The following is a 15,350-nucleotide window of genomic DNA, read 5'->3' on the forward strand; positions in this document are numbered from 1 at the left end:
TTAAATGTAAAGTGGGCACTTACTGTTATAGGGAACTCAGGTAACTGTAACTGTCAAAGGGGCACAAATGGCGCTATTACTTTCTAGGGGACAAAACATGGGCACTGTTTTCGAGAGTTGCTTTAGAAATTAGAGGGCACAGAGAGCCACACAGCAGGTACAGTTAAAGGGACACATACAGCAGCAGCGGCTCAGCATTGGGGTATCAGCAGGGTAAGGAGTTTGTGCAGGTAGGGAGTAGTCCCATTGGTGACAGTGCTGAAAATATGAGACATGAAATGAATCTTTGTTGTAATCTCTGCAGACGAGTCCTGGCTGGAAGAAGTTGTCATGTTGGTCTGGGCCAGATGGAAAAGTGAACGATTCCAACAGAAAGAACGTCAGCTGTAAGTCACCATCTGTAACTGTGCTGTGATCTCTTATACGGTATGTTGTGTAGGACGGGTATCTACCACTCACTATATGGCGGTAATATCAATATTGGTCTTATTTAGAAATTATATTCAGCAACAGCGCCGTCCTCTGCTGAGGTTCTCCTCCACTATTACTGTGCGTCACCGAGCTGTAATCAAGGTTACCTGGTTGGGGGCCCACTCAGAAGTTTCGCCCCCGTGAACCAAAACCCTAGCTACGCCTCTGCTCATTGATCTACTATGCTATAAATTCTCCACAAAATGATAAAAAAATTGAAGTATATGTTACAGTGGGAGGAGGATCTGGGGTTTGAACAGTCAATTGATGAATGGTATCGTAGCTGTGAGACCATATCAAGAGGTAGTCACCAGACTTCCCTTGTGGAGACCTCCTCAAAACTATTGCACAGAGTCTATTATGGACCAGAAAAAATTCACAGCATTTTTCCTAAAATCTCGGGAGACTGTTTTAGGGGCTGTGGAATATCTGGTGACATGAGACATATTTGGTGGTCTTGTACGGTGGTTTCTGGGCTTTGGGAGAAGGTGAAGCGTATGATAGCACAGATGTATGGTGGACCGGTTGATCTGGAACCTTCTACCCTTTTACTGGGAACCAGGCCTTCCCGGCTTCCAGAAAGCTTTCAGAAGCTAGTAAACTACTTATGTATGGCCACTAAATCCACATTGCGGAAAAGTGAAAGTTGCCCTCACTGCCAATATCTATGGTGAAAGAGAAGATGAGCGACATTATGTTATTCTCATTTGTGGCCCCAGCGTTTCTTGTAGAATAAATCCCTTTCTCACACAGTCCTGTAGTAATGACTTTGTTCTCACGTTTTGTAGGAGGGTTCGTCTGACTCCATCTTATGTTATCAGTATAAGTGCGAGAGATGAGAGACCGACGACTGCAGTTTTACCGTGTGTGTCCGGCGTCAGCTCTACAGTGTGAGAGATGCGGGGTCTGTGACCGAAGCTGGGGGTATACAGGTGTATACAGCATACACAGAGGGGTCTGTGACCGAAGCTGGGGGTATACGGGTGTATACAGAGTACACAGGGATCTGCAACCAAAGCTGGTGGTATACAGGTGTATACAGCATACACAAGGGTCTGCGACCGAAGCTGGGGGTATACGGGTGTATACAGAGTACACAGGGATCTGCGACCGAAGCTGGGAGTATACGGGTGTATACAGCATACATAGAGGGGTCTATGATCGAAGCTGGGGGTATACGGGTGTATACAGAGTACACAGGGATCTGCAACCGAAGCTGGGGGTATACGGATGTATACAGGGTACACAGGTGACTGCGACCGAACCTGGGGGAATACAGGTGTATACAGTGTACACAGGGGTGTGTTACCGAAGCTGTGGATATACGAGTGTATACAGCATACACAGAGGGGTCTATGACTGAAGCTGGGGGTATACGGGTGTATACAGTGTACACAGGGGGGTCTGTGACAAAAGCTGGGGGTATACGGGTGTATACAGCGTAAACAGGGGTCTGCGACCAAAACTGGGAATATACGGGTGCATACAGTGAACACGGGGCTGTGACCGAATCTGGGGGTATACAGGTGTATACAGTATACACAGAAGGGTCTGTGAGAGAAGCTGGGGGTATACGGGTGTATACAGCATACACAGGGGGGGTCTGTGACCAAAGCTGGGGGTATACAGGTGTATACAACATACACAGGGGTCTGTTACCGAAGCTGGGGGTATACGGGTGTATACAGAGTACACAGGGATCTGCAACCGAAGCTGGGGGTATACGGATGTATACAGGGTACACAGGTGACTGCGACCGAACCTGGGGGAATACAGGTGTATACAGTGTACACAGGGGTGTGTTACCGAAGCTGTGGATATACGAGTGTATACAGCATACACAGAGGGGTCTATGACTGAAGCTGGGGGTATACGGGTGTATACAGTGTACACAGGGGGGTCTGTGACAAAAGCTGGGGGTATACGGGTGTATACAGCGTAAACAGGGGTCTGCGACCAAAACTGGGAATATACGGGTGCATACAGTGAACACGGGGCTGTGACCGAATCTGGGGGTATACAGGTGTATACAGTATACACAGAAGGGTCTGTGAGAGAAGCTGGGGGTATACGGGTGTATACAGCATACACAGGGGGGGTCTGTGACCAAAGCTGGGGGTATACAGGTGTATACAACATACACAGGGGTCTGTTACCGAAGCTGGGGGTATACGGGTGTATACAGAGTACACAGGGATCTGCAACCGAAGCTGGGGGTATACGGATGTATACAGGGTACACAGGTGACTGCGACCGAACCTGGGGGAATACAGGTGTATACAGTGTACACAGGGGTGTGTTACCGAAGCTGTGGATATACGAGTGTATACAGCATACACAGAGGGGTCTATGACTGAAGCTGGGGGTATACGGGTGTATACAGTGTACACAGGGGGGTCTGTGACAAAAGCTGGGGGTATACGGGTGTATACAGCGTAAACAGGGGTCTGCGACCAAAACTGGGAATATACGGGTGCATACAGTGAACACGGGGCTGTGACCGAATCTGGGGGTATACAGGTGTATACAGTATACACAGAAGGGTCTGTGAGAGAAGCTGGGGGTATACGGGTGTATACAGCATACACAGGGGGGGTCTGTGACCAAAGCTGGGGGTATACAGGTGTATACAACATACACAGGGGTCTGTTACCGAAGCTGGGGATATACGGGTGTATATAGCATACACAGAGGGGTCTATGACTGAAGCTGGGGGTATACGGGTGTATACAGCGTACACAGGGGGGTCTTTGACCAAAGTTGGGGGTATACAGGTGTATACAGTGTTCACAGGGGTCTGTTACCGAAGCTGGGGATATACGGGTGTATACAGCGTACACAGGGGGGTCTGTGACCAAAGATGTGGAATACAGGTGTATACAGCGTACACAGGGGTCTGCGACCAAAACTGGGGATATACGGGTGCATACAGTGAACACAGGGGGCTGTGACCGAATCTGGGGTATACGGTGTATACAGCGTACACAGAGGGGTCTGTGACCGAAGCTGGGGGTATACGGGTGTGTACAGCATACACAGAGTGGTCTGCGACCGAAGCTGGGGATATACGGGTGAATACAGTATACACAGGGGTCTGTGACTGAAGCTGGGGGTATACGGGTGTACACAGCATACACAGAGGGGTCTGCGACTGAAGCTTGGGGTATACGGGTGTATACAGGGTACACAGAGGCGTCTGCAACCGAAGCTGAGGGTATACGGGTGTATACAGCGTACACAGGGGTCTGCACCCGAAGATGGGGGAATATGGGTGTATACAGGGCACACTGAAGGGTCTGCGACAGAAGCTGGGGGTATACAGCGTACACAGAGTACACAGAGGGGTCCACACAAATACGGCTTCGCTCCGTACACCTCGTACACACACGACCCTGCTCCGTACACCTTCTACATACACAACCCTGCTCCGTACACCACGTACACTCGCAGCTCCGCTCCGTACACCTCGTACACACGCGGCTCCGCTCATCACACCCCAAACACACGCGGCTCCGCTCCGTACACCTCGTACACACACCGCTCCACTCCATACACCTCGTACACAGGCGGCTCTGCTCCTTACACCTCATACACACACGGCTCCGCTCCTTACACCTCATACACACGCGGCTCCGCTCCGTACACCTCGTACACACACGGCTCCGCTCCGTACACCTCGTACACACACGGCTCCGCTCCTTACACCTCATACACACACGGCTCCGCTCCGTACACCTCGTACACACACGGCTCCGCTCCGTACACCTCGTACACACGGCTCCGCTCCGTACACCTCATACACACACGGCTCCGCTCCTTACACCTCGTACACACACGGCTCCGCTCCTTACACCTCGTACACACACGGCTCCGCTCCGTACACACACGGCTCCGCTCCGTACACCTCGTACACACGCGGCTCCACTCCGTACACCTCATACACACGGCTCCACTCCGTACACCTCATACACACACGGCTCCGCTCCTTACACCTCATACACACACGGCTCCGCTCCGTACACCTCGTACACACGCGGCTCCGCTCCGTACGCCTCGTACACACACGGCTCCGCTCCGTACACCTCGTACACACGGCTCCGCTCCGTACACCTCATACACACACGGCTCCGCTCCTTACACCTCGTACACACACGGCTCCGCTCCGTACACCTCGTACACACACGGCTCCGCTCCGTACACCTCGTACACACGCGGCTCCACTCCGTACACCTCATACACACGGCTCCGCTCCTTACACCTCATACACACACGGGTCCGCTCCGTACACCTCGTACACACGCGGCTCCGCTCCGTACGCCTCGTACACACACGGCTCCGCTCCGTACACCTCGTACATACACGGCTCCGCTCCGTACACCTCGTACACACACGGCTCCGCTCTGTACGCCTCGTACACACACGGCTCTGCTACATCCACCCTGTAAACCCCTCCTGACCCCAGGCAGAAACTTCCCCTCTTCCAGCACCATGACAACCAGCACAGCAGAGTCCTGCCCACACTGAGGCCCCTGATCATGTGACCCCTGACTCCTCCCCTCCTGTGACCTTATCACAGGTCCTGTGCACACAGAGCAGCTGTAGAAATCTCCGGCCTCGGGGGTCTCACCAGACTTCGCTCTTTTCTTGCAGGGGCCGCAGTGGATTTCATCCTGGATCCATAGAGCTGAATAGAGGAGCGATGTTCCTTCACTCTGATGGGAATTGATGGTGACGTTTGTCCAACGTCCACGTTACCGGGTAAATCCCCCCCAGGACTGCAGCCGGTAAAGACCCCGATATCCACAGGTGTCCCCTCTAATTGGGGGAAAGGGATAGAAAAGCCTCTTATCCCGAGGGGAAACCCTGTACATGGAGACATCGGCCTCAGATCTCTCCTGTCCTGTTCTTCCAGAGAAGCCTCAAACTTCTGTGTGTGACTCAGAGCTGAGATCTAACGTGAGAGAAGATTCCAGTGCGGGGAAGACGGGAAACCTTCATATAGACGGCCGGTGGGGATGGAGGCAGTGACCGACTCTGGCCAAATCTGTCTCTAGAGCCGCAGTAGAAGATGAAGATGTCGTCCTCATCATGAAGGAGTTATTTCTCATGTCGCGTGTAATGAATATCTCCTGCAGTATTGCTAATGCCGATTCCAGTGTCGGTAATGAGACGAGAATTAGCGTTATGGAAGATGAGTCTATGAGGAACGTGTTCAGCTGCCGACTCCGAGGAGGAAACTGCTTGTTGTCTGTGGCCTAAATATATAGGTTTTATTAGTAGATGTCAGTGAAGAAAACTAAACCCTGTAAGATAATAAATCTCCTCATATGTTTCCCTTATTATCTCCAGTAATTGTATTATTACACAGGATTCTTATGATGTTACATCGCATCATCTTCTTCTCATTCAGGTCTCTACAATATCGGATCCTCTCAGTGAAGATCTTCTACAAAAGAGAATTTTCCTGATTTACCCATCAGGGATGGATATGGACAGAGACAAGATGGCGGAGAGGATGTTACACCTCACCCTAGAGATCCTCTTCCGTCTCACTGGAGAGGTGAGAGATCCTGATGACGTCACATTACATCATTCTTATCTATGGGAATAACAGATGGACAGAACTGGAGAGGTGAGGACTCTGGAAATGTCTGTAGTGAGATTTATTAATGTGTCTCTCCATAACCAGGATTACACAGTGGTGAAGAAGACCTCTAGTGATCGCTGTCAGGACCCTGTGTCTGAGGGATGGGGAAGACCCCTGAGCCCAATCACGGGTACTCCACCTCACCCCCTGATCCATGAGGACATCAATGACCAGAAGATCCTAGAACTCACCTACAAGATGATTGAGCTGCTGACTGGAGAGGTGACACTGCTGGGAATGCTGGGACATTATACAGTAACACTATGAAGGGATCGGGGGGATGACGGTATCATTGTATGTGTCAGGTTCCTATAAGGTGTCAGGATGTCGCTGTCTATTTCTCCATGGAGGAGTGGGAGTATTTAGAAGGACACAGAGATCTGTACAAGAACGTCATAATGGAGGTTCCCCAGCCCCTCACATCACCAGGTAATAGGACTAAATACACACGGCCTATAATTATCTGTATGTAGAGAATTAATTCAGTCCCTGTATGTGTTTCCTCCAGATCTATCCAGTAAGAGGACAACACCAGAGAGATGTCCCCGTCCTCTTCTTCCACAGGACTGTAACCAAGAAGATCCCAGTGCTCCTCAGGATCATCAGGTAGATGGAGAGAAGGTGTCAGGAGATCTCCCCTATGATGTGTAGACGGCTGTGAAGGTCTTGTGCTCAGTCTTGTTTTATCCACCAGTATTATATGTTTTATACTTGTGTAATGAGAACTGTGGAGATGGCAGGATTAGAGCTGATCATAGATGGGACTTCTCCATCTGTCTGTGACTTTTACAATATTTGTTTCAGGGTGAAGATCTGACCCATATTAATACTACAGAGACATATGTGAGGGGTGATGAGTGGTGTAAAGAGGAGATTCCCACATATGACTACCCAGGTGAGTAGTAACCACTGAATGCAGAGAAGTCACAGATTCCTCTCAGTCACCGGCTGTGGCTGCTTTATCGGTGGTGTAGTCCGGCCGTATTATCATGATCACCATTTTGCCTCTAGACCACAACATTCTCCTCCACCCAAAACTGTTCAAATGACTTTGATACAGGAAACATATATATCTTTGTACCGTGTAAGCCAGTAGATAGAAGAATATTTAGAATTGAGAGTCCTCAGTGGTTGATACCTTTTAATGGCTAACTGAAAAGGTGGTAACACATTGCAAGCTTTCGAGACTACTCAGGTCTCTTCGTCAGGCTAGACTAATACAACATCTGAAAAATCACATATTTATACACAAAACAACACAGAAATATCGCAATAGATAAGACAAGTGACATTTAGCAGAATTGTCATTATGGGAGAGGGATAAACATAAATATTGGAACAGTTCACAGATAAGGAGTGTGAAAGTTTTATTATCCACTGATTGGGGTCTAGTTCTGTGTTGTGTGATGACCCCAGAAGTTCTGAAGAGCAAATTCCTTAATTGATGTAAAAAGACATAAATCCATGTGACACATTCATTCCTGCACTGAGTGTGTCAAAAGATGTCACAAATTTATACTCCCAAACCCTCCTGTCTCTCTGAGAGTTGAAGTTACCATTTAATACAAGTAATTTAATGTCCATCATGCTATGACCGGGGATACAAAAATGTTTTGCCACAGGTAGATCCCTTCTTTTTTCTCTTATTGTGTGACGATGAGCATTCATCCTTGTTCTAAGCTTTTGCCTGGTCTCTCCCACATACGGACCCCAGTTGGACATTTAGTACAAATAATTAAGTACACCCCATTAGATGTGATGCAGCTGAGAGTACCTGGGATCTTGTAGTCCTGATGTGAGTTGGGAATCTTTATCTTGTCCGTGGTCATTATAAATGGACAGGTTTTACATTTTTTTCTGGTTGCAAGGAAAGGTTCCTGCAGCTGTTGGAGAGGACAGGGAGCTTCTGACAATGATGCTTCTTAGATTAGGGGGCTGCCTAAAACACAGCAGTGGGGGGTCTGGAAACATGGATTGTAATCGGGCATCTTTTTGTAGTAAAGGTTGTAATTTCCGTGCCGCTCCCCTTAGCACCTCCAGATTTGGGTTGTAGGTGACCACTAGAGGCTCCCGGTTATTCTCTTCTTCAGCTTTGTAATGTAGCAGGTGATTCCTTGACATTCTGGTGGCTCTTGTAATTTGGTTTTCAGCTGTTCTTGGATGGTAGCCCTGACTCAAAAAGGACTTTCTGAGGTGAGAGGTGACCAAGGTGTTTGTCTCTATCCATGGGGTTGGAACATGCGTTATATGTTATATATTGGTAACGTATGATATTCCGATCACACTCAGTAATGCAATACAATGAGTGCGTGGAAAACACCAAACCACTCCGATGACATAATGGAGAAGAGTTTGATCTCCATCTTTTCCTCAGTGTTCTCTGATTCTCTCATCCTAGACAATCGGACCACACTGTGCTGACACTCGGGTCAGATCCTGATCCAAGTGTCAGCTTTACAGTATAATTGGCCGATTCTCTCAGATCAGGGAATATATATGGCCGTCTGCATTGGCCCTTAGAAATCCATACAATCACAAAATTGGCCCAAAAAGCATGAATCCATGCATAAATAATTCACCACAGAATCATATTATTACTTTTGTGGTAACAACGTAACAAAAAATGTTGACCCCACACAATAGTGTATACTTGTTAAAAATTTATATTTTATTGCACAAAAAGACACAAAAATATATACACAGGAAAAGTGCTGGAACATAAAATAAGGAGGGGGCCTACAAGTCCATGGAATCTCACATCCTAACACCAAAATTCACCAAAGAAAAAGTAAGGGGGTAAAAGAACAATGCACCTGATATCCTACAGATCATCACCTTGCAATGGTAAAACATTTGCTGGCCACATCATTTGTATTATGACATTTCATTGCTGCATAAAAGCAGCTATATCCAATTATCCCAAAAATGAACCTCAATTGAGGTAAAATTAATGCCGGTGAATATAATAAAGGCTAGACAATTCTATACCTGTAAATGCGGGTGGAGATGCCTGGACGTCCCTCGACCCCAACGCGCGTTTCGCACTGCTTCTTCGGGAGGCGTGTCAGGGCAGGGGGAGATCCGATTTATATACCAGTACCACGTGTGCATAATCATTAAAAGTTGCGCAAACCTGCGTTCACTATGTCCACCATAATAGATCGCTACTGGCGCCTGCGCAGAAAACAATTGTACCGTTGTGGGGGATCAGTGGCGGCGCCTGCGCAGCATAGGTCTATAGTCTATAGTCACTATACCAAATGATCAGCTGCGCCTGCGTGCGATGAACACCAAAGGTCCTGCTCAAATCCCAATACTGAGGTGTTTATGACGCATGCGCTGCATCACGTGGGACATAGAGTCCAATGGGAATAATACTTTGCGGTCACATGATAAGGCATCGCCAGGTCCTATGTGGAGATGTGCGCACCTAATTCATGAACAGACCGCTTTGCATTTTCCACCGTCCCCGTATACCACGCACGCGTGCTACCACAAATGGGTGGGCATGAAATAACACGACCACAATTCCATCATATCATATTAGTGAATACATAGCTATAATAAAGTGACGGTGCAATTAAAGTATCAGTAAATCGATAAAAGAGCTATGTCTAAATATTCATATCTAGTGCAAACATGAACTCGATTATGATATTCCAATGCCCTGTCAATATCAAAAAAGTATATATAACGTTTATTCGCTGTACTAGGATTAACCAATACATTTGTTATTAATATCACATGATAATATTCCTCAGTAATATCAGACTTTTGATTATAGTATTTAACTGACAAGACAATATCAAAAAATCTACATAATATTTGAATGCCGTACTAGAATGGTATTATTAATATCGCATAGCGGTATCACTCAGCAACATCACCACTCAAGTGCAAAGCACAAGAGATGATGATGTCACACAAGGCGTCACTGCTGCGGTGTCAACCAAAAACAGCAAACACAAGATCTCATGGTCATCTCGTATCCATAATGGCATCCATCCATCTATTAGTGCAGGACAACGAAACCCCATCGTAAAAAATCCTCTTCATGATCCCATCTGAGGAAAGATGTACATCATTCTGCGATATGAACAGGAGTGGAGGCAGGAGTACTAAACATAAAAATAAATACAATTAAAAAGAGACACACAAACTAATTGACACATTAAAACCCCCTACCCTCAAAGTAACCACCCCTAAAGTTATCAGAGATAAGCGCTAAAGCCAAAGCTTTCATCTAGACCCTGGGGTGTGAGGGTCCCCAGCCTATAAATCCATTGACATTCTTTTTTGGCCAGTATTTTAGAAACATCCCCCCCCTCTAGGGCCAAGGGTCACCATATCAATCCCCTTCACCTTAAGCAGTCTAGAATTACATTGATGGTACTTCCTGAAATGCCTAGGAAGGGTCTTTAGAGAGCTGATGTCAGTGGCTGTTTTAGCTTTCTCAATGTCTAAACAGTGCTCACGGACATGAACTTTGAGCTCACGACTGGTCATACCTATGTACATTTTTCCACAGGGACACTCTGCATAATACACAACCCCCTTAGATGAACAGGTGATATTGACCCTAATGTCAAATTTTCTAGACTGGTCAAAGTTAGAGAAACTAAAGCCCTTTTTCATATTAGCACAACCCTTGCAAAACCCGTAAGGGAAAAACCCTGTTAAGAGTGGCGGAAGGCACTAAATAAAATAAATAATTAAAGTGCCTTCGCCACTCGGGGTCCACCGTGCGGCAGATGGCAAAACCGCTGCTAAGGGAGGCAGTGCACTACAGCGGTAGTGTGCACAGGGTTCTAAATCACCCAAGTGCAAAAGAGGCAGTCTCTGTTATGGGACACAGAGCTGCACAGGAAAATAATAAAGAAAAGGTAACGCTGAGCCTGTTAAACGCACAGCGGCACACGTACGGTAGCCGAACACAGGAGTAGTTAAAGTGGCACTACAACCAAACGGACTTACCGTAAATGAGCGTGTGCACGGCGTCGCAACTGCGAACGCCACAGAAGTCTGCAACCGCAATAACGCAAGCGCGATGCAGGACGCTTTGCTGCTGAGATGGCTTGAAGCTTGAGCGCGCTGGCGCTAGCGCTGCTACTGGCTGACCCAATCACTCACACACTCGTAATAACCGAGGGAAGGGGTTTCATAATAAGTCATCCACCAGACCAAGCATCCATCAACAAACATACAGCTGCAAGTATCAGAAAATACTAGCGCATGGCATAATGGCCATGCGCACTTTTTATAGTGACCGGGACCTTCCGGAAATCTCCAGAGACCTCAGCTGAACCAATGGAATCAGGAGCAGGACCTGAGCACCTGACTCCTGAACTCCAATGGGAGCTCATTCCAGGAGCATGCTCACAAGCTGGCAGAAAGGACTTAGCCTCTGGAGATGAATGTGAGGATCTGGATCTCTGCATTAGTATGGCAGGACACAGATTCCTAACATTACCCCCCCTCCTAAGGCCCCCTCCTCCCCGAGCCCTGGTAGGAGTTACAGTAACCCGAGACACCTGGAAGGCATCAGAGGAACCGAGGTCACCAGGTTTCAAGAGGGACACTTGGGAGATAGTAGGAGCGGGAGTGACAGAGGCACGCTGCCGCGTGTTGGCAGTTGTCGCCACCCTCTGTCTAGGAGGGTTAGGCTGAGCACACAAGGTGCAAGCCTGAATATATCTTTTTATGTCCCGAGCTCAATGGGGCCACCAATACGCACCAGCCAACAGTTTTGAGACCTGCATATAGCCCCGATGGTGGTGCGTGTTAGGTGCATGCGCCCAGGCGAGCACCTGATCCCTAAGATGAGGAGGAACAATGGTCTCGATAACTGGTTCAGACTCCAACCTTTGCGGGGAGACGGCTTCCGGAGAAACCGCACAGACAGATGACAACCGCAGATGGATTCCTGGTCGGAGTCTGAATTAAGGTTGGTACGAGATATCTCCATGGGCTCAGGAGGTAGAACCTCTGGCTCCGCCAGCTCAAGGGGTTCAAAAAATTTGGGAGCTGAAACGGATTTGCGCTTGGAGTGCGCCCGCTCCATACCGCGCTCCGAAAAACGGAGGTCAATCCGTGAGGAGACAGAGATTAGCTCCTCTAAGCTGGTGGGGATCTCTCTAGTAGAGAGAGCATCCTTCACATGCTCCGCTAGACCTCGCCAAAAAACGGGGATTAGGGCCTTGTCGGACCATTCCAACTCGGACGCCAGTGTCCGAAAACGGACGGCATACTGGCTAACCGAGAGTAACCCCTGAGTAAGGGCGAGTAGCTGCAGGGACGTATCATGCGTGACCCGAGGACCGAGAAAAACTTGCCTGATGGCAGTCAGCAAGTTAGCCGCGGACCGAATCTCGGGGTCACCACGCTCCCACAGAGGCGTAGCCCATTCCAGCGCCTTGCCCGACAGTAGGGAGATGACAAAAGCCACCTTAGCCCGCTCCGTAGGGAATTGCGCAGCCAGCAGCTCTAGGTGTATCGAGCAATACTGATAAAACCCCTACAGGAGGCGCCATCCCCAGCATATTTATCGGGCAACGGGAGGCGGGTAACTGTCGGCGCAAGGGCGGACATGGACATACGCCCTACCGCGTCCGTAAGTGCCTGGACGGCAGCATCTGTGGCCTGCGCAGCTGCGAGAGACCTCTCGAGGGAGGCCAAGCGAGCCTCGAGCTGACGCACAAGCTGTAACAGCTGCTGCTGATCCGCCATCTCTAGCCAGACCCTGGCGCTAGTATTATGTTAAGAGTGGCGGAAGGCACTAAAAAAATAAATAATTAAAGTGCCTTCGCCACTCGGGGTCCACCGTGCGGCAGATGGCAAAACCGCTGCTAAGGGAGGCAGTGCACTACAGTGGTAGTGTGCACAGGGTTCTAAATCACCCAAGTGCAAAAGAGGCAGTCTCTGTTATGGGACACAGAGCTGCACAGGAAAATAATAAAGAAAAGGTAACGCTGAGCCTGTTAAACGCACAGGGGCACAGCGGCACACTTACGGTAGCCGAACACAGGAGTAGTTAAAGTGGCACTACAACCAAACGGACTTACCGTAAATGAGCGTGTGCACGACGTCGCAACTGCGAACGCCACAGAAGTCTGCAACCGCAATAACGCAAGCGTGATGCAGGACGCTTTGCTGCTGAGATGGCTTGAAGCTTGAGCGCGCTGGCGCTAGCGCTGCTACTGGCTGACCCAATCACTCACACACTCGTAATAACCGAGGGAAGGGGTTTCATAATAAGTCATCCACCAGACCACGCATCCATCAACAAACATACAGCAGCAAGTATCAGAAAATACTAGCGCATGGCATAACGGCCATGCGCACTTTTTATAGTGACCGGGACCTTCCGGAAATCTCCAGAGACCTCAGCTGAACCAATGGAATCAGGAGCAGGACCTGAGCACCTGACTCCTGAACTCCAAAGGGAGCTCATTCCAGGAGCATGCTCACAAGCTGGCAGAAAGGACTTAGCCTCTGGAGATGAATGTGAGGATCTGGATCTCTGCATTAGTATGGCAGGACACAGATTCCTAACAAACCCCTTACGTTCTGAATTTTTCTTATTTTTTTCTTTTCTTTTGGGGTCATATGCACTGTGGACCAATATATCCCGCAGGTTGGGGGCCCTTCTTGCCACAAAAGACGGTGCATCTGGCAAGCATTGTTTAAGAATGGGATCAGTGAGAAGGATTTTCCAGTGTTTGTCAATAATTCCTCTCAATTCTGGCCACCTACTGTTATAATTGGTAATAAACCTTACCTGCTTGTCCCCCTCATCACACGACACCAGGGGCTGATTTTTGTGAAGAAGTGATTCTCTTGGCGTATTTTTGGCTTTATTATATCCCCTTTGAATGGCCTGGTGGCCGTACCCTCGATCTTGGAACCGTTTTTAAGAATACTGGATTGTTCCTCAAACTGAGGATCTTCCGAACAAATCCTCCTGATGCGCAGAAACTGGCCAATTGGTATGCCTTGAATTGTTGATTTAGGATGAGCGGCAGTGGCGGATTAAGTGGACTATGGGCCCGGGGCTGTTCATAAAACCTGGGCCCCTGTACCCCCCTTCCCACCTGAGCGCTGCGGTCCCCGTGCGGGAATTGACAGCCGTACGGACCGCAGCACTTGGTTTGCTGCGGGTCCATACGGAAAACCCGTCACCATTCCACCATGTGAAGCCCCCACTCATCCCCCCTTCATCCTGTGAAGCCCCCACTCACCCCCTTCATCCTGTACAACCCCAGTCACCCCCCTTCATCATATACATCCCCCAGTCACCCCCCCGTCATCATATACAGCCCCCAGTCACCCCCCTTCATCATATACAGCCCCCAGTCACCCCCTTCATCATATACAGCCCCCAGTCACCCCCCCGTCATCATATACAGGCCCCAGTCACCCCCCCTTCATTGTGTACAGCCCCCACTCACCCCCTCCCCCATTTAATTCATTTTATAAATAAAAAAAAAATAAAAAAGTTCCCCATACTTACCTCACAGCCGGCTCGCTCCCCAGCAGCGCCTCTGCTTTCAGCATCCTCCGGGACATGTTGGCGCGTGCACGATGACGTCATCGCGCACGCCCGACATCTGACCCGGAAGTATAGCCGGAGGGCAGAGGCGTATCTAAGCTTTCTGGCACCCGGGGCAAGAATTTGGTCCGGGTGGCATTTGCCTCTCTGCCACCCGGCCCAGCCCGCCCCTGCCCCTGGGCCCCCAAAAAACCTTGGGCCCGGGGCGACCGCCCCATCCGCCCCTATTAGGATCCGCCATTGATGAGCGGAGGATGCATGCAGTAAGTAATTAGTTGATGTTGGTTTACGAAAAACCGTGGTAGACAAACTTCCATCAGGGAGCACTGAAAATGGATAAATCCAAGAAATTGATCTTTCGTCCAAATTTATAAGATAGTCTGATATTTTCATCGTTATCATTAAGTGCATTCATAAATGTCTCAAGGTCCACAACTGGACCCTCCCAGATGAACAAAATATCATCAATATAACGAATCCAGTTGTGGACCCGATCAACATTAGGGATCTCCTCACCTTGGACGATGGACCATTCCCAGGCCCCCATAAACAAATTTGCATAAGAGGGGGCGCACGAGGCCCCCATTGCTGTTCCTCTTTGCTGCAAAAATATCTTCCCATCGAAAGTGAAGTCATTATGAGTAAGGATAAACCTCAACAGTTTCAAGATAAAGGAGGACATAT

The sequence above is a fragment of the Dendrobates tinctorius genome, unplaced genomic scaffold (assembly GCF_039654945.1).
Source record: "Dendrobates tinctorius isolate UK_male_01 unplaced genomic scaffold, ASM3965494v1 ptg000200l, whole genome shotgun sequence".
In the NCBI taxonomy this organism is placed as follows: domain Eukaryota; kingdom Metazoa; phylum Chordata; class Amphibia; order Anura; family Dendrobatidae; genus Dendrobates; species Dendrobates tinctorius.